The sequence below is a fragment of the Vanacampus margaritifer genome, chromosome 17 (genome assembly GCF_051991255.1).
Source record: "Vanacampus margaritifer isolate UIUO_Vmar chromosome 17, RoL_Vmar_1.0, whole genome shotgun sequence".
Lineage (NCBI taxonomy): Eukaryota > Metazoa > Chordata > Actinopteri > Syngnathiformes > Syngnathidae > Vanacampus > Vanacampus margaritifer.
The window spans coordinates 3,832,122-3,852,449 of record NC_135448.1 but is presented as its reverse complement, the minus strand read 5'-3'; the positions used below and the strand labels follow the sequence as shown (position 1 = coordinate 3,852,449).

The 20,328-nt window shown below is 37.7% G+C and overlaps 2 long non-coding RNA genes across 3 annotated transcripts; both read left to right on the top strand.

Annotated features, from left to right (window-relative positions):
- The first annotated feature begins 286 nt into the window (after positions 1-286).
- Positions 287-1,266, top strand: LOC144037493 (uncharacterized). The gene is made up of 3 exons (XR_013288925.1): positions 287-659; positions 878-990; positions 1,121-1,266. It is a non-coding gene; the product is annotated as an uncharacterized LOC144037493 (long non-coding RNA).
- A 14,460-nt stretch (positions 1,267-15,726) lies between these two features.
- Positions 15,727-19,751, top strand: LOC144037552 (uncharacterized). 2 transcript variants are annotated; one of them, XR_013288967.1, is made up of 3 exons: positions 15,727-16,749; positions 16,975-17,408; positions 18,700-19,751. It is a non-coding gene; the product is annotated as an uncharacterized LOC144037552 (long non-coding RNA). The 2 variants fall into 2 exon arrangements; XR_013288966.1 differs by having other exon boundaries at positions 16,972-17,408.
- Positions 19,752-20,328: the final 577 nt, after the last annotated feature.

Below are 20,328 nucleotides of genomic sequence, written 5' to 3'. Positions count from 1 at the left end.
TAATGGTTCTGAACAGAATCACTTTGCAGTGGATTTGAGGAAAGATCAGGAAGGTCAGGTCTTATGTGAGCTTCTACAAACACACCAATGTTAAGTGGGCATCACCACTGATTTGCAGGCTTGAAGGTGAAAATTTGGCTTTTGATTTGTAAAAGATGTCAAAGGAGAATGTTGTTGGCTTGTACAAGGACATATTTTCATCAATCCCCATATTTTACCATAGGTGATGTTGCTGGAGTAGGGGTTAACCGGCATGTTATGTAAACAATGATGATGAAGTTGAGAACTGGATTCCACCTAAATCTTGGTCAGTGCTTGTACCACATTTGGTTTACAACAGATATTCATTATTTGCCTTCAAATGTTATATCATTTAAGTGTAAGCCATTGTAAATGCATTGTTTAATCAGGAAGCGGTGCAATCACCAAGATTTTTGATGGGCAGTCAGACCACTCGGTGCCTGCAAACTCTGCTGTTATGGTGGAGAGTGAACTTTTCCTTATGGCAGGACAAATGATGGGGCATTGTTTCCTGTATGGTGGTCCTGCATTCCCTGGCCTCAGCCCAGCAAACACATTCTATTTGGCGGAACAGTTGACACTGCCACGTTACTATTGAAGATTGTCCTGATCTCGACATACGTGAAACAATCCAACTGGTAAGTCTGGCAATTTTTTATTTTATTTTTTAAACTACATATTCTTTTAATGTGTAACATCAGTAAGGCTTTTGCAATTGGAAGGTAATGAATTTGTCTTGTATTGATAGCTACTTCTACATGTGGTAAAACTTAAGTCCTTAATGTACAGTACATATCTTTGTTTTCAATATGTATCTATTTTTTAAAATCCAGACTTCTAATGTTGTTCTACACAGGTTCTGGATCGATCAGCAAAACAAGTGAAGCAGTTACGAAAAGGATTGAAGAAAACAGGAATTTGCCCTCTTCTCACCAATAGAGCAGATGTAGTGAAACTGATTTTCCCCAGGTACATTACATTATTTTGGGTATTAAAAATTTGCCTGCAATATATTACTCTTTTTGAAAAATGGATTTTATATTTGTACCTCTGTATGAAGTTTGAAAATATGTCCTTTGACTAGTCACTGTCTTCACAGATAATTCTTACAAACATCACTAGGCCCAAGACAAAATTAAATTGACTCAGATGATGATGGTGATGATGATGTCTCTGTTGAGGCTATCACAAGGGTCACAGGTTACTTCAGGAGTTTCATTGAACATGGTCTGTGTGTTGTTGTTTTTTAACTCCCCTGAATGTGATTAAATTTTTCCACAAAATGTGTTGTCTTTTCAACAGCTTCCTCAAAACAATTGAAGAATCTGCTGCAGTTTTGGGTGGGCTGGGAGCAAAAAGCTGATTGTGAAGGTAACAAGTGGCTCTCTCCCAATGGCCCTAACCTGCTTTGAAACTATCAAGTTGCCTGACCTTTACACATCATATATAGATTTTGAGTCTGACTTAGTTGCTGCCATTACTACATGCCAGACAGGATTTGGTCTAATTTGAAGATAAAATAAGACATTTGAGACTGACTAATGTTTAAAAGTTGTCAGTGTGTATTACATTTCATAATGATGTCTTATAACATTGGGATTCACTTAACACAGTAGAGTTCATATGAAGGTAGTTATCGTTGTCATGTAAATTCTTGATGACAGTTTGTTTAATCTTGGTTTACTTCCTGTCATAAGTGATTTATAATTGCTCGATATTTTTAGTGGCACTGGTAGGCTACATTTTTAGTTGTCTTTTCAGAAATCTGTTTTTTTTTGTTTGTTTTTAAACCACAATTCTTAGTTTCAAATAACGCTGTCCAGACCACTATCGTTCAAGTAACATTTTTTCAGGACCTTTTTACCACTCTTGGGTTGTTCAATGTTGGCAATAAAGTGCTGAAAGGGGAAATAATTGATCTCTGTGCATTTATTTCAATTTTTTTCTAATTTTACTGGCTTGTGTAGACTCACAAAGTTACCGTATCAAGACAAGCACATGTCCTACAAGTATGTCACAAAATGCACATAAGCAGTTGGGTGTAAAGTCCGCTGGTCATTAATAGCCAAAACTAACCTCTTATGGCTGGCTGCTAATCAAAAGGGAAGCATTATCTGGTGTTTATGATGCCCTGCACACATTCAACTGTGTTGATGTAAATGTCCATTCCATGACAGTCTGAGGATCTATGGATCTTTTGAGGTGCTCCATTTCCGGTTCATCCAGTGGGCTCACAAGTACTGGCACATGGATCCCAGGTCTCTGGTCTGTATTAAGGCCACCTGGACTCCTACTCAATTTCTGGCATGTGCAGCTCCTATTTAAACAAGAATTTTGCTGTAACATGGAGAACACAATGCTCTGCTTGTTATGCTTGACATTTTTTTTTTGTGTGTGTGTGTTTAATAATTAATTTGCATGTCAATGGTTGCGATAGTAACAGGATGGCCGACTTTTTGACATGAAGTGTGTTATGGTTAGAAACTAACTCAAGAAAGAAAGCTTTCCATTATAACACAGCTCACACTGGCAGGGGGAAAAGTAAAAGTCTTTCAAATCCAAATTAATGTTTCATGTGTTTGTAGCGCTAAACAATTAGTTAATAGCTGGGACCACAGATTTTACATACATTTGGGATTTTAGGGTCAGGTACTCGACACTGCAGTTGTCCTATTTCCCAAAGTTGGTTAGGTGACATGTTCTGCTCTGATTTCAAAGAATGGTTGTCCCAACTAACACGGAACATATCAAGGGAGGCCTGGAGCCGTGGAATGAATACATAGTGGCAATAAAACAGATGTAGCTCGCTGGACAGATCAAGATACCCTTCAGCTTCAAAAGTGTGAAGAACACTGTAGAAGACATTTGTCATTGCCATGTACACATCTCTCCAAAGTCTCTCAATCCTGTAAAAGTAGCAGAAAATTCTTCACATAGGTTGATTCCTCACAATTATTGTAGTCATAACAATATATAATGATCACCTTAAACATTTAATGAGCACAAGATGCAAAAAAAAAAAGCCAGATTGTAGGCTCTAACGACTTGCGTCTGCATTGAATTGAGAAACCAAGCCTTACTGTTCAATGCAGTTTTTTTTATTTGTGTGCGTGCGAGTGCGTGTGCGTAGTTAATCAATTTCAACATCCATTTTTTTTGTACAGGATACTCACTAGAGTAGAGTAACAGGTGAGCTGGAATCAATCACAGCTGGCTTTGGGTGAGGGGCGTAGTACACATGGGACTTGGGGCTAGCTAGTCACAGGACACTTATTTAGTCAAACAATTTGCACTCACTTTCAGACCTATCATCAATTACCATTTTGTTGAATTGTTCAACAACAATCAAACTGGAGCAATAGGGATGTATGAAATATGAAATGAAATCAGTATGCATCTGTAAAGTTAGCAATGTTGAGCAACATTTTATCAACACTTTTATCTTTACATTTTAGACTGAAAAATGAACAATGCTCTTCATGGTACAATCAAAATGTGTCTTACCTAATCAACTTGTGGTTCGTATCGATATGCACAAGGGATCTTGGGCAAGGGACTGAATATGTGCGTCTCACAATACAGCCCATTGAAGTAAGTCTTGTCAACTCACCTAAAGTGTCGACTCTGTGCATGGTAGCCCTCACACGGTCCCACTGGACAAGGTGTCCTCAGGATTTCAGCGCTCCCTTGACCAATCGATACCCGGAGTGTGGCATTCTCTGGTTTATGTCAGCAACCATGGCATCCAAATCTTCATCATTCATTTTACTGTACAGTGAAGTAACTAATGTATTGTTTTTCAGACAGTCTTCTGTGGATTGTATGTCTTGACACTCCCAACAGACTTGCAATAGTTGTTACAGACAATGGAATTTCAAAAAGATGCTGAAGATATTCTGAGCTGAAACAAAACTTTGGACATCCTGTGTCCCCTTTAACAACTTCTATTTCATAATTTGATTCCAACTCATGAACATGATCCCTTTCGGCCCTGATCAGGCTAATCAGTTCAGATAGTGTGTCCATGATGCACACTGGAATGTTCAGGTAACTTAAGTTGACACTACAAAACACCAGGTCTTGAACACACACAAATTCCATACGGTCCAAATCCAATGGTCTGTGGTCTAGAATATGTTGCAGACGAGACTTTAGCCTCTCAAGGATATTGTGACGAAGGACAATCTGTAAAACAGGCAATAATTTGGCATTAATTTGGGAATACATTTAATTTGACATTAAATCCAAATGTTCAACAGTTGGTTAGCAGACCTCAGTCATATGACACCTAACACTGATAAGGAAAGATATGAGCCATGAGCCATCATTAGGTCAATTAGTCTTGGTAAAGGAGGATATTTTGGTTTGAAATGCACTGCACAGTGTAATACAGACAAATGCACTAAAAAAAGACAATCTGGGAAAGTCATTGAAACACACCAATCTAAATCATATTTACAACAGACAGCAGTGTTTCACCAAATCGAAAAACATGGTGGCAATTGTAATCACTATGTCACTATTTAAACATATTTGTGAAGAATTTGCAATTTTTCATAGCTGATTAGCAACATCTGGTGGCGATGGTTCGACTGCAGGAGGAAGATTTAGATGTGGCTACATAAGCAGGTACATGTCGTCTAAGACAACCTAAATAATATGCTAATGCAATAAAGTAAGTCAAAACGCTCATGGTGTCTCATTAACAGCTGTGTGATCGAAGCATCATTCTTTTTTTTTTTTTACACTAACTTCATCAATGTTACCATTTCCTTCTTATTATTTTTATTCTTTATTCCAATTTAAACAATGTAAAATAAATGGTACTTACCCATGGGTGGCTAGAAGATGCATCCATTTCCCCGATCTCTAAAACACAAAATAAAACAAACTCCGTCGATGTCAACAAGATTGCAGCCAGCATGGACAATATGTATTATTGGTGCTAGCGTCCCCTGGTGGTCGGAAGGAGTAAGCTACGGAGCCAGACATAACTCTCCACACACACATTTGTGCACTCCCGACTGTAGCAAAAGTCACATGTAAGAATACAGCCAATGAAGAGGCCCGGTTTTTACAGGTCAGCTGTATTTACTCATACAACACTTTGTTTACGTATACAAATCAGTTTACACATTTGTAGATTCTCATTACGTATTTTTGACTTCAGTTACACATTCATAGATTATTTTTACACATTTGTGACTTCAGTCACATATTTGTGGATTCTCGTTATGCATTTGTGACTTCAGTTATGAGTACAAATTATTTTTACATATTTGTGGATCGAAATACACATTTGTAAATAGTTTTGCTACAATAATGGCCCCATAGTTTTGATTCGACATGTGTAACCGTAGTGAATAAATGTATGTTTTTCTAAATTTAATTCCGTCTCAATCATGCTTGTGTCAGAGTGGATTAGTAATTCTTTAATACAAAGAACCACGATTATTGAATGTGGCGACTTCAGATCATGAATGAATAGATTAGGATTTGGATTTTATTTGTTGTGTTTCTCCAAAAGTGAAAGTAAATAGAAAGTGGTGCCCCATAGGCGATTGAGGGAATTCCGACCTCCTCAAGCGCCGTTCAAATTATTAATTCGTCCAAAAAGGCAACACCCCATCATAGACGTGATTATAGAGCCTTCCACCTATATCCGTAATTTATCATTTATTAACAGGAAATTTCCCAGAACAAATGAAAATAGCAAAAGTAGTCTCACTCTTTAAAATGATTTTTTGAATTACAGATCTATATCTCTACTCCCACAGCTGTCTAAAATATTGGAAAAATTGTATGCCACAAGATTAAATAAATTCATAGATAAATAAAAAAAAATAAAAAGCATCAGCTAATATGGGTTTCGCTCCAATCACTCAACTACCATGGCATTAATGGAGTTAACTGAAGAAATTTGCACAGCCTTTAGAGACCTCCACATTATGTGCACGCAACCTAATCTCAGTCTTCCCCCAACTCACATCCCATTGAAAACAACTTTAAAATCTCAAAGGACAGACCGGTGATAAGGAGAATCACATTATCTTTTCTTCTTGGCTCCTCTCCCTCTTCTTATCTTCCTGCTTGCTGTGCCGTGTAGTCTTGTGTTTTAACAATCACTCCAGCATATTGCTGCATTTCTTCTGAAAATCTAACCACGGAGTTGGTTAGCTGGTCTCTCTCTCTCTTAAAAAAATATTTCTCAACGAGAAGAGTTGGTAAAGGTATGCTGGCTTGCCCTGAAGGGATGTTTACTGCTGGGTACAACTTGGATTCCTGGAACAAATGGAAGCTGGTGTGACTGTTTTCTGTCCATTCAAGATGTATTGGAATTATCAAAACAAGTATTCTACTGTCTGGTGCTGGCAGTTTCCTGATTTAACGTAAAATTAAGAAAATGGGGAAAAAATTCTATTGGAAGTGAAAAAAGCTGCTGTTCTTTTGGGATGGTGTGGGATGAGCAACACTCAGACTCAGGCGACGAGTGAACTCAATCGCAGACTGGATGTGACTCTCTCTGAGTCACTGCGCAAACTGGGTAATAACATGAAAATGTTGGTGAATCGTCTTGAAGAATTACTGTCGGCCTGTTCCCAAAACAATTGTGACCTGGACCTGGAAGTGACGCTGTCAGACGCTTTTCTTTATCCCACTTCTTTCTCCTGTGCCTCATGTTCCTGATTAGGCTGGTCGAGGCTGTTTCCATGGCAGTGAGATGATATGCTTTGAGGTTGTGATAGATATTATAACATTTTTAATTCTTCATTTCATATATTAACCATTGTTACACATTATTAACATTTTAATTCTTTATATTAACCTTGTCTAAATGTTTTGTGTCCTGTGCAGAGCAGGTGGTGTTGATTTCGGTATAATTTGACCTTAAGATGGGACATACTATTTAGTCTAAAAAAGTTCCTTCTCAGCGTTTAGTGTGAAAACACATTTAGTCCTTGAGAACAGAATCTGTTTTCGAACACGCACTCCTGACTCTGTTTTCGCCATCGCTCATGGAAAAGTACCCAGAGATATGTTTTGTCTACAAATAAAAGAGAGGAGGTCTTTTAACTATAAGAAGCCATTGTACACGCGGAAGAGACACATTTCGACGCTCTGAATCCCACCTGTTTAAGTGATGAATTAGAGGCAGTTTAAGTGTCCAGAGATCTCTGATAGATAAAATCATTTTTGCAAAGGTGTTTTTTCTTACATTAAATCTGTCTTCAAGTTTCGGAACACGCAAAGAGGACAAATAATTTTATTCCTCTTTCAAAATGGTTGACCCGACGTAGAACGACGTTTTGCAGCGGTGCGTTCACAGACGAATGGAACTCCCGGCCACATTAATTACGGTAAGTGGACACTTTATCCACGTTTTAAGAGTTCTGTCTGTTTGAGAACGCTGCGGCTAGTAAATTCGTCTTGCAAAATTATATTGAAGATGGAATTTATGTAAGAAAAATTGTGATAAATTTTGAAGTCGTTTGGTTGGACACGAGGTCCCAGATTTCGGATTTTACCACGGTATTTAAAGTATACACATGTGGTGACGTAGCATTATTTATAAAATGCTGTCACATTGAATTGTACGCAATCGTTTTGTAGTCAGTTTTGAGGAACATTTTGTGTTTTTACAAGACGAGAGATGCTTGGAAGATTGACATATATTCCTTGTATAAAATAGAAGCTGAAGAGGAAAACAGTCTTGTTCACGCAGACGGGAGGCACTTAGATGATTGGTTCTTAGAGGTCTTTGTGCAAGGAACGCAGTTTGTTTACGCAAACGAGAGGTTCTTGGATAAAATTTCGGAAATACTACGACTGAGACAGCGGAATAGTACTGCCCTGATTGACTTCGTAAAGATCCTTGAACATTTATTTATTCAGCTTTGGTAGTCAGGTTGGCAATAAGCGGAGTTGATACGCCGTTTTGAGATCAATCGCGAGGTCCTTGGATGATTGAATATGGCTATTCATGGACAAGTCTGTTCAGCTGAAAGACAACAGAAATATGAATGCGCAGATGAGAATATATTACCAGAGATTGGTACGTAATGTTACGAGGGGTTTCTGCACAATTGAATTGAATAATTGTGAACAGACAGGCTATATTAGTCGAGAGACTGCTTCGTGATTGATTAAAAGCAGTATTTATTATTTTGAGGGGAGATCATGATATTTGTTGTGTGTTATTTGTATGTTTGGTATTTGGTAGAATAGTCAGACGTTAAAGGGACCGCGATGAGATATGTTGTTGACTAATTCTGTTATAAGTGAGACGTCACTTGATTTATAAATGTTAATACGACTTAACTAAAATATAATATAATAAGTTATAAGATACGGGAGTCAATAATTAATAGAAATTAAGGACGCTCTTTTTGATCGCGAAACAGAATTGTTTGACCCAAATGAGTTTCCATTAAGCAAGAACATGATGACGCTATGAAACAAGTGAGAGCGCATGCGCAGTTGTTAAAGGGGTTTTTACCTACGGAACAAGGGCAAGAGATAAAAAAGAATTGCACGACTGGGTTCACGATTGCAGTGGAATAAATCTTTTGGCGCCGTTATAATATACGGTAAATTAATTTTATTGATGGGGGACGTTGAGGCTTGCGCCGCCGGGCGTTCGACGTAAAGTACGGGTTGTATTTGTGGTTTCTTCGAGTGGAACAAAAGCGAGACATAATCGTGTATTTTTGGATAAGATGATGAATAATGCTAGAATACTAGCTTTAGCTTTATTTTTGTGAAGTTATAACCATTTATATAACTTTAATAAAGTAATAATGTTGGGGCTACGGTGCGCTTTTATTCTGAAGGACTAAATGATTTTCCGCTAGACGTAACTAAAGCTTCTAGGTTATATAATCGACCGTCGAATAGTGATATAAAATGTATTTAATATTGAACTACGGGACTTGAATTTATTGTGGAAAAGGTTAGTTTATTCGAATGAGATGTGTCATTTGTTCGGTGGTTTTGGGGGCGGCAGTTTGGCTGTGGATGTGTGTGAACGCCGACCGCTGATTGAAAGAGTGTTGGAGCTATATGTATTTTATATAGAGGAAATTCCCGGACGTAGCTTTAAGAAAAGTGTATTAAATAATGATTAATGCTGAAATGTTGCTTTGCAAATAAAACAGCTGTATAATACAAATTTACGTGATAAAATAAATGAAAATGGTTAATAAACGCTAAACGGGATAAATTAATTAGACGGTAAAATTACTAATAAAATTTCTAACGCTAAAACCGCAAGCGTCTGCGTTAAATAATTGAACGACATTACATAAATTGTTGCCGTAACTGATTTTATAAGCCCCTTATATAAATTTCTTAAGCACTAATGTTGAATACTTAATCTGGCTTCACGAGTGCAAATACGTCATATTTAAAATTATGTTTGATATAAAACGAACGAATATTAATACACAAATAACATAGAGAGGTATAGTTTTAAGATATTGTAAAATTTCGATGCATTTCATACGCTTATTGAACAAAAAACTTTAAGACTGATTGTAGTTGCTATGACTCTGGCTGACCGCCAGATGTCACCCTTTTTCCAAAATTAAAAATAGTAACAGCCTTGGAACCTTTACAAATAGGCAATTACAATTTTTTCAATAAAAGACACGTTGTTCAATGTGTCATTGTTGCGTTGGTATGTGCGTTAATTAAATCTGCTTTTGAAGTTTAATGAGAAAATATATATTTAATTTTTTGTAATGTCTCCTGAATATATTTAACCTTTGAATTTGACATTTCATTTCAGAATTGGAGTAGGATACCCTGGAAGATTGGACCGTTCCATGAGGAGCCATCTGGGAGGATAACATTTTTGACATAATTTGAGGTGCTATGTAATTAAAAATAATTTCTACCTTGATGTTCGACCAAAGGCTGACTTTACGGGCTGCGGCCTCCATTGAGAGATATTAATTGAAAACTACACACTTATTAATTGATTCGGTATTATATTTGTAAATTGTTAGAGTATATCTGTCCCAATCTCATCCTAAATATTATTTATGAAGATATGCAAAACATATTAAATTAAATATTGTAAACCATAACAAATATTGACATATAATTAGCAATTATTTAAAATTGTAAACTTTCATTGTGTTAATTATATTTATTTTTTATTTTTTATTTTTTGAATTTTTTTGAAATAAAGGAAGATTTTGTTTTTTAATATTTACTGACATGTTATAACCTAAATACTGTTGGGGCAGATTTTAATGTTTTCAGTCGAGTGAGGGTCATTGGTCGGGGTCATTATTTCAAAACAAGGTCAACTGGACCGATACAAGCGGGACACAGATCTCATCAAAACAAAACGCCCACCAACAAAGAAAATGCTTACTGCTACCACCAGCCAAGGGCCGTGATGCGGCCATCATCACAAAAATATACCTGACTCCACCTGCTCGGGCTGCCACCTGATGGAGAGCAGAGGTTCCTGGCGCCACCTGGTGGAAAGTTTCCACAATGACTGCACCTTGAACTCACATGCAAAAGTCTTAAATGAAAAAACTGCTCCAATGCTTCCTTAATGCATTCCTGCATCCTGAACTGTCCTGTGAAAAAACTGTTGCACTACGCTGGTGACTCAGCCCCCACCAACAATGTTTCCTTGAGTTAGTGATACCAGACCATATGATGTGATACTGACTGTTTACACTGCACTCTATATTTTTGACATATATAAGGTGATAACATTTACAGTAAAACATTTCGTAAATATAACGAACTGATTGACAACACTCTATACACACAGATTTATTATATTTTAAAACTTTTGATGTTTATTTTGATTTGATCTGATTTGTTTATCTCTGTCTATTTTAAAACAGTCAGCTTTTTGGACAAACATCAACAAGGGGGACTAGCAAGCTTAATGGTAAAATATTAGAATTAAGGGCAACTTTATGTATTAATAATAATTGATGGATTGGCTGAAAACTGAGATTCTTTGTAAAATTCATTGGCTTAAGCTACAATATTTTTATAGTACAAAAGATAATACAGGTAAATTTGTGTGGTTTCAGAAATTGAAAACAGCTAATGTGAATAAAGATAAGATATATTTTCCAAATTCTCTTTTGAAATTTAAATAGTTGCTTGGGACGCATTGTTGAATTTACTGGTTAAATATAAAATTGTACCCCTTTTTAAACAAAAAGCAAGCAAAATTTATTTACTGCAGAACTATTAGAGTTTGAAAAAATCTCTAAGTCGATTTTTTTCAGATGGGGGAATTATTGGTCAGTCTGGGTATATCGTCGCGAAGGACACAAACAGTCCATGTTGAATTAAAATAAAGATAAAATTAAAAGTTAGTCTTAATGTGATAATTATAGATAGTCCGTGAGAATGAATTTTACAGGAGGACAATTGGGGATTTCCTTGACCATGGAGAAGGAGTAAGTTTTGGCAGAGACGGCGAAAATAAGGTGAATATGTTCCATTTCTATTTTTCCCTGGGGCCCTGGGGTTAGATGTTATTTTTTGATTTTATTTGTTGCCGAAAGTTGCATTTATTTAAAGGCTGAAAGCACATTTATGCCATATCTATAACAGTAAATATTATAATAAAACATTTCAATAATCATTATATTCTGTAAACAAAATTGGCCTCGTCAGATTTGAACTGGCTACGGTTTTTTGCATTTATGAATGTGCTCAGGTCATTAAAAGTCAGCCAAAGGCTGGATCCTAATTGAATGCCACAACAAACAAATTTTTTCCCACAGAACTTTACTAACATTTACTAACTCCTAACTAATAACACTACCAAAATGCTCTTTCAAAAAGAAGGGATGTGAATAAATGTTTATTAGTGACTAATGAAAATGTCCTGCACCCAGATGAGGTGATGGAATGGTCAATCTGGTCCAGTCCACGGGGCACCTGATTCCACATCTTGCCTATCAGACCGGCCGGGGGTCCGCCTTCTGCTCAACCCCCACCTTCAGGAGCGAGCCACCAGACGTGCCAGCTGAGAGGCCATTCAACCGCTTCCAGTTTCCACCAGACGATCTAAGGATTACCCAATGGAGATAGGAGGAATGTGTCCCTTTTCCGGGGCGTTTCACAAAGAATGAGTCACACCTTGGGAAAACAAATCCCAGTGATCAATCCCTGCATCACTGGCAGTTGATGTGGGCTGAAGGATCCATCCATCCATTCCCTTGACCGCTTGTCCTCACAAGGATTGTGAGGGTACTGGAGCCTATCCCAACTGGCTTCAGGCAGTAGGCGGGGTGCAACCTGAACAGGTTGCCAGCCAATCGCAAAGCTGAAGGACTCGGTTTAAAAAAACAAATGCAAGAACGAAAACGGAACTGACAAACGTCAACAAAAACTTCCCTAGCCCAAACGACAAGTCTTCAATCGCGTCTCCAATTGCACGTACATAATGACACTCTTTCTCATACTGACTGTCATGCCAATTTGCTATTTTTGGGATCCCCCACCACAATTCTTTAACATAATCACAACACATTGTCTTCATATATGATATGCTTATTTTACTGAAAAAATCTTTTAATGAATCACATTGTTTTGACATATGACTGACCTCCTCTCCTGCTAAAAAGAATGTTTTTTTCTTTTATTCTACTGTTGCACCTGCCATTGCGATGATGCAAATCCTGCTGGAATCTTTGTGTAAAAATGTTTAAATATTTAGTTATTGGGCTTTATTTAAGCCCAAAGGGGGGACTGATAGATATTATAACATTTTTAATTCTTCATTTCATATATTAACCATTGTTACACATTATTAACATTTTAATTCTTTATATTAACCTTGTCGAAATGTTTTGTGTCCTGTGCAGAGCAGGTGGTGTTGATTTCGGTATAATTTGACCTTAAGCTGGGACATACTATTTAGTCTAAAAAAGTTCCTTCTCAGTGTTTTGTGCAAAAACACATTTAGTCCTTGAGAACAGAATCTGTTTTCGAACACGCACTCCTGACTCTGTTTTCGCCATCGCTCATGGAAAAGTACCCAGAGATATGTTTTGTCTACAAATAAAAGAGAGGAGGTCTTTTAACTATAAGAAGCCATTGTACACGCGGAAGAGACACATTTCGGCGCTCTGAATCCCACCTGTTTAAGTGATGAATTAGAGGCAGTTTAAGTGTCCAGAGATCTCTGATAGATAAAATCATTTTTGCAAAGGTGTTTTTTCTTACATTAAATCTGTCTTCAATTTTATTCCTCTTTCAGTTGCCAGCGTGGACATTCCACAGACATACGCTATACACATATATGATTATACACTGCACCCTATTATCTGTCGTTGGCCTTCCTAAACCCTCTTCTTTCCTATGATGGATTTGCTTGCTTTGATTAGGCTCCATCTGCCGGTTAGTGTGTCCATGATGTCATGCCCTCCGCCACATGTGCAACTTTGAAGTCTGTTGTATGTCATCATTGTGCTGTTTTGTGCAGGGTTGTTTAAAGTTGTTTAAGTGTTGAGTTATACTTTAAGTGTACTGAATCATTAAAAATAGTTATTTTAAAAGATCAGTTCAAAACATTCGTTCACCGAAGAATTCACCCTTCTTGGATGGATGCCACATTAGGCGTTAGCTTGGAGAAACGGATGCCAAAGAAAGCTGAGGCGAGGAGGAAACAAGGAGTGTTTCGCAGAGTTGTTCCTTATCGAATCGTGAATTACTACAGTACTGAAATAGCTACTGATAGAGTAATATCGTTCTTGTTTGCAAACGAGAATGACAGTACGTTCACTCACTGACTTGTACACGAACGAGAACAGCAGTACATTCATTCGCTGAGTCATTTATGAACGCTAATGGCAGTTTGTTCAGTAAAGTACCTCCCCTACCTGACGCAGGCTGTTGATTGGTTGTGAATGACAGACTCTGCATTTCCTTTTGAAATTAACTGAGAACAGAACAAATCCCTTTAGGAAGTGATCCATTCAGTCACGTTCACTCAAAAGATTTGTTCTTTTGAATGAAACATTTGTGACAGACAAAACACTAACTGGCGCATATTATAACAAATAACATATTAATACGTATATCAGACTAAATATTGCTGTTCATTCTCTAATTACATATAACACGCAATAATGCAAAATATTGCATGACATGTTTTGGCACAAAATTTTTTGAGACATTCCTCTTTTCATTCACCTTTTAAGATTTTCTCAAGGTCTACTATTTGGACAGATTGGCATGATGGATGACACAATTGCAGCCAGTTCAACAACTCTCACTAAAATGGCTGCCGTCTGTCAGCAATGAATGTCCGTGCGGAAAAATTACAGTCCAAAGTATTTTGATATATATATAACGACTTAAATGGGGAAAGATGACTTAAGTCGAAATTTGGGTTACATCGCCAGCGTAAGAACAGAACTTGAGAACTCTCTATAGTGTATATCCAAATAGTTTGTTAATCATTTACATACACCTTCTAAATTATCTTAAAAACTATTGACGATTCCTAAATAATGAAGTAAATATTCTGTTTCAATTTAATTATAACTGTTTTGATTTAGTTATAACTATTTAGAATTGGACAAAATTGCTTTGATTTACTCAGTATAGTTTCGTGTGAGAATTCAAATGATGTGAGGGGGTTGATTCTCTTTGTTCTCTCCTACAGAGTTTATGGTGGGGGAAAGCGAATGTGTTAATTAGATCCCTTTGTTTACTACCGGCGCCAGCAGGTCTGCTCTGAAAGGCAACTCAACTCTTATCTGATCTCTGTTTAACATCATTGTGAGAAGGGGAACATGTGGTCAACTGTATTGAGATATCATGTGACTATGGGAAGGACTGCTAGGACAAAGTATATTACACACGAGCGGAGGAAGAAACGACACAGATGGGGAAGAACAATGGCGGCGTTTGGCCGCTCTCTGTCTGTCTCAAAAGTTTTTGAAAATAAAACCTTAAGGAAATATTTATTTTCACAGATCTCATTGTATGTTTTATTAATCAACGACATGAACACGCAAATAGTAAGAATCCTTCATCCTTCAAATGGTGACGCCCGACGTTCGAGGTTTGCCGTTCGACGTGGCTGGTTGCGGATTTTCGACAGACAGGATCCATGGCGCCAAGTTAAATGTAAGGTAAGGGGACAAATTATTCTCGTTAAACAATGGATTCCTGTCTGTGGTGGACTCTGCGACGGTTTTCGTCGGCTAAATTTAGCTAAGTTGTACGTGAGATCTGAGTGAACAGGTATTGTTTTTGTTAAGTGTACGCGTTTGTTTGTTCGTTCCATTGTGGGGTTTCGGCGCAACAAGGTCTTATTTGTTTGTCTTCTAAAATGTGTGCGACGAGTTTGTGTCGTGACTACCTTGGTTGAAGTTAAGGACGTAACGTTACGATGGATTATGTGCAGAAGAGGTGTACAGGTTGCTTACTGAGCAATCGTGAGATATGATTTTTAAGAGGCACAGATTGACGTCGTGGTTTATACCATTGACCAAGAAATCGGTAGATCTAGATATATTTATTTTTCAACGAAGGCACGGTGTATTTTATTAAGTGAGTCTGTGCACTTCGGAGATATTTTGTGTTCGTCTGTAGTTATTTTTATTTTTTGGAGGGGAGATGAGCAACGTTGCTGAACTGGTACAACAAGTGAGACGTCACTGAATTAATGATGGTTTATCCGTGTTGCGTATGATGAGTGTGTGCTGGAGCCAGATGGAATGTGAATTTGTTTGCTACACTGTGTGCTGAATCTGTGTGCAGGAGTATGTGGCTAGCATTTGTGAAATGTGTGACTTGTAAGGGAACATTTTTGTTGTGTAATGGCCAGAGTAAATTGTGTGATTTTTTGGAGGGGGGGATTTTTCTTGTTTGTGTGCCTGCAGGAATTTGTGAATGTTTTGTTGTATACATTGAGTGGACCCTGACAATGAAAAAAGTGGATTGCATTTGGTCCTGGGGGAGTGTTGATGGAAGAGGGAAGTATTTGTGTTTTTATTCCTCCTCACTGTCTTTAACTGTATGTTTAAGGATGTCTATTGTTGGTGTAGTATTTTTCGTTGTCTCCAAATGTGGGTGACAGATAAAAGTAGGTGTGATAATGGCGTTTGCATAGGCATGTGGTAAAAACAGGTTTTCATTGTGAAGGGTGAAAAGTATATATATATATTTTTTTCTCTCTCTTTCCTTTGTCCCCAAATAAAAAGTGTGTGAGATTGGAATGTTGTAGAACTGGTTCTACATATTTTGTTGTGGGGGAGAATTCCTCCATTGCCTGTGAGAATTTTAAGCTCTCCCTCCCCTTGTTTCAACACAGGCCTGTAGGATTAAGGGTGGGGGTGAGCTGTTGTTTTAAGAAGGAGACTTGTAATCTTTTGTGTCAGGCACCGTCTGCTTGTTATTTTAATGAGTGTTTGCAGGACTCGTCAGGACTAGTTGGTTTCCAGCTGTGTGGACGGCTATTGAGGTCTGGATGTTAGCTACAGCTGGTATCCATATTATTTTATATGATTAGGTCCGCTTTTATAGTTGAATGTGGAGTAATAATTGTTTTTTGATAAAGAATTTTCTTCCCCCCCCCCCCCCCCTGCCTCCCTGATAACTCAGTCGTGGGCGTGAAAATGATTTAACCTTTGTTCTCTCTCTCTGAATTTCATTCCAGAATTTGGTGTCAGCCATTTTGAAGGGCAGTCCTGAGGCTTTGGACCCCCATGTGGGCGCTGACTGGTAGTTGTCACATTTTAAGCATAATTTGAGGTAACATGTAATGAAGAAGAAGTGTATGGTAGACATATGCGTAAATATAGTAATACTACTTGCTATAGTGCAGTGAACGAATTAAAAAAAAAACAAAATAAATTAAAAAAAAATGAAATACAATAAGCAGATAGTACTCTTTTGCTGTGATTTCATCTCCCTCTGTCTATTACGAGTGTATAATGTGTCAAGCAGGTTCAATCATTGGCGGGAGGTGTTTTTCTTGGGTGACACGACGACGTGCTGGATTGGGCTTGGGCCCACGAATGTGGACAGTTATCTCCTGCATCTGCTTGGTGTGATGAGTGGCCGGCAAACTACACGTGGCTACGAAATGGGGGAATAGCAGCCACACAGACTGCAACAAGGATGGTACACTGTATATCCGCACGCCCGGTGACTGTTCAATGACTCTTATGCATTGTTTGAGCATAATGTCCATCAACTTTTTGAGCAGATATATAGGGCTCATCACAGCTGTCTTGATGAACTTTTCTTGGGATTTCCAATGACCCAGTGCCCGCTTTGAACTTTGCCCTGCGCAGCTGCTGCCATCTGCTGGACAGGAATGGATATTGACTCCAGTTGTTGACTCAAAGCTCTCTGGTCATCTGAGTTTTGCCCCTCAGGTTGTATTTTGGTCTGATTGTGTACATTTGCACTCTGTACTGTGTCAGATCAGGAGATGTGATCTATAGCAACGTAGTTTCGGAAATTGAAAACGACATATGTAAATTTGTGATTGGATACATGGTAAAATTTACTTCAATCTTAATTGCTCTATTTTCCGTTATTTGATGCTTGTTGGATTTGGTCTTCTAAATTTTGCCCATTTTTCTTTTTAAATTCCAACTTCTGGATTGGAACCCATAGATGTGGAACACCTACAGCGAGTTTGCTGGTTAACTATTGATTTTTCTCACAGCACTGTGATCTATGGATACCACGGGGGTTGATCTTTGCAATGTTCCCTGCTGTGTTTTGCAAGCCTCACTACTCTGTAAAAGAGGTGGGGTTGATTAGCATTTTAAGAATACTTTTTGGTTTGTTTAAAGTAGGAATTTTGTCTTGTTTTACCTCTGATTATGACACGTTTATTTTACTAGTTGAGGTGGCAGATATTTGGAAGTTTTGTGTGAGTTGTAACCTGCAATAGGTTAATGAGGTTGTCTTGACTCTATTTCTCTTCTCTCCCTGACCCTAAAAGTCCTCCGCTGCAGTGTCTCAATTTACATCTGCTTGCGTTTTTTTTTTCTCACATTGTGTTGTCCTGGCTAGGGCTCTGTTTTGCATCACAAACGCCTGCCCCAAAGGCTTTTGTCTTTTTAACGACTGTCTCTACCAGTTGCTGGCTCTTCCATATGGTTTACACTGATATAATAAAAACCAGCGTCAAAAATACAGACATTTGCTGGTTCTTTTATGTATGACTGGAAGCACATTCATGCTTAATCTACAACAGTAAATATCATGGTAAAATATTTGATTAATCATTATATACCATCATATGGGTTTCCTAGGAATATTGGATCAGACAATGGAACCCATTTCAAAAAATAAAATTTATAAAATATAGAAAAGGCATTGGGATTAAAACATATTTGATTCAGTATATTATCCCTAATCCCAAAAACAGATTAAAGAAAAAAATAGAAATATTAAACAATTGGCCTCATAAATTTTTTTAATTGGCTACAAGATTTTCATTGTTGTATTAATGAATGTGCAAATGTCATTAAACCGATTATGTTTGAATGTCACAAAAAACAGAACTTTTTCCGGCACGTTCCAAGTCCTACAACTTAAACAATTAACATTTACTAACTCCCAACTAACAAAAACTACCAGGTGCTCTTTCTAAAGTAAAGAATGGAAAATATGTATGTTATAAGTGACTAAATTAAAATGTTTTGCATACAGATTGGTGAAGGAGAGGTCAATCTGGTTTACTGCTCGTAAAGGGAGAAGGACATCATTCCGCATTCCCACATATGGTCCACAAGGCCCGTCGGATCCATCCCAGGCTCATCAATCACATCACCTGACCCCCGACCGGGGGAAAACAAGCTGCTGACCCAGATGCCCCGGCTGTCTGTCCGAGGAGGATGCTGTTCGAGGAGATTGATGTCAAGTGCTTTTTCAAGGCACTATTCCACAAATGAGTCACATTCTGGGAAGATAATCCCGGTGACCAATCTTTAGATCTCTGGCAGTTGACCAGGGTTATGAAAGAAGCTGATAACGCACTTTCCATTCAACAAAGAACTTCATCACGAGATGGCTTCGAGGCAGGGACACATCTGCTACTGCATCGCAACACTTTTTGTTGAACATAACCACAACACATCGTGTTAAGCCTCATATTTACTATGCCCATTCCACTAAAAATTTTTTAATGAATCAAATTGTTCTTTAATGCCATATGACTGCTAAACTACCCCTCTCCTGCTAATGGAATGTTTTCATTGTTGCTTGTTTCTGTCTCTTATTTCTAAACTCCCCACACAAACATTGCTTAATGTTGCGCCAGTCATTTGCGACGATGAAGATCCTCTTATCTTGTGTGTTGGACTCTTTCAAGCCCAAATGGGGGAATTGAAGTAAATATTCTGTTTCAATTTAATTATAACAGTTTTGATTTAGTTATAACTATTTAGAATTGGACAAAATTGCCTTGATTTACTCAGTATAGTTTTGTGTGAGAATTCAAATGATGTGAGGGGGTTGATTCTCTTTTGTTCCGTCCTACAGAGTTTATGGTGGGGGAAAGCAAATGTGTTAATTAGATCCCTTTGCTTACTACCGGCGCCAGCAGGTCTGCTCTGAAAGGCAACTCAACTCTTATCTGATCTCTGTTTAACATCATTGTGAGAAGGGGAACATGTGGTCAACTGTATTGAGATATCATGTGACTATGGGATGGACTTCTAGGACAAAGGATATTACACACGAGCGGAGGAAGAAACAACACAGATGGGGAAGAACAATGGCGGAGTTTGGCCGCTTTCTGTCTGTCTCAAAAGCTTTTGAAAATAAAACCTTAAGGAAATATCTCTTTTCACAGATCTCGTTGTATGTTTTATTAATCAACGACATGAACACGCAAATAGTAAGAATCCTTCATCCTTCAATAACTACTCAGTAAATGATGAAATACATAATCTAGAAATGCTAAAGCTATCATTTATAAAGAATGCAAATGCAATCATTGAGCACAGTATAAATGAGCTTATTAACAATGGGTAAAACATTTATGACTTTGTTTATTACCTACATACTAATGAATATGCATGTAGGAAACATGCTGTATAAATGATTAACTCACTATTAACTAATGCTTAACTCATGCTTAGTAGTGTGTACTCATTAGAAAGTGTTACTTATTTTTTTTAACTTTCAAGTTGCATTAAACACTGCTAAATGCTTTTTTCCAAAATGCTAAAAGCACAACTAATAAAGATCCAGACGGGGCGGGGAGCCAACGGTTGGGGCAGACCACAGTATTAAGCAGTGCTTCGGTCCCCCATCTGTATCCCCACCGCGCCAACA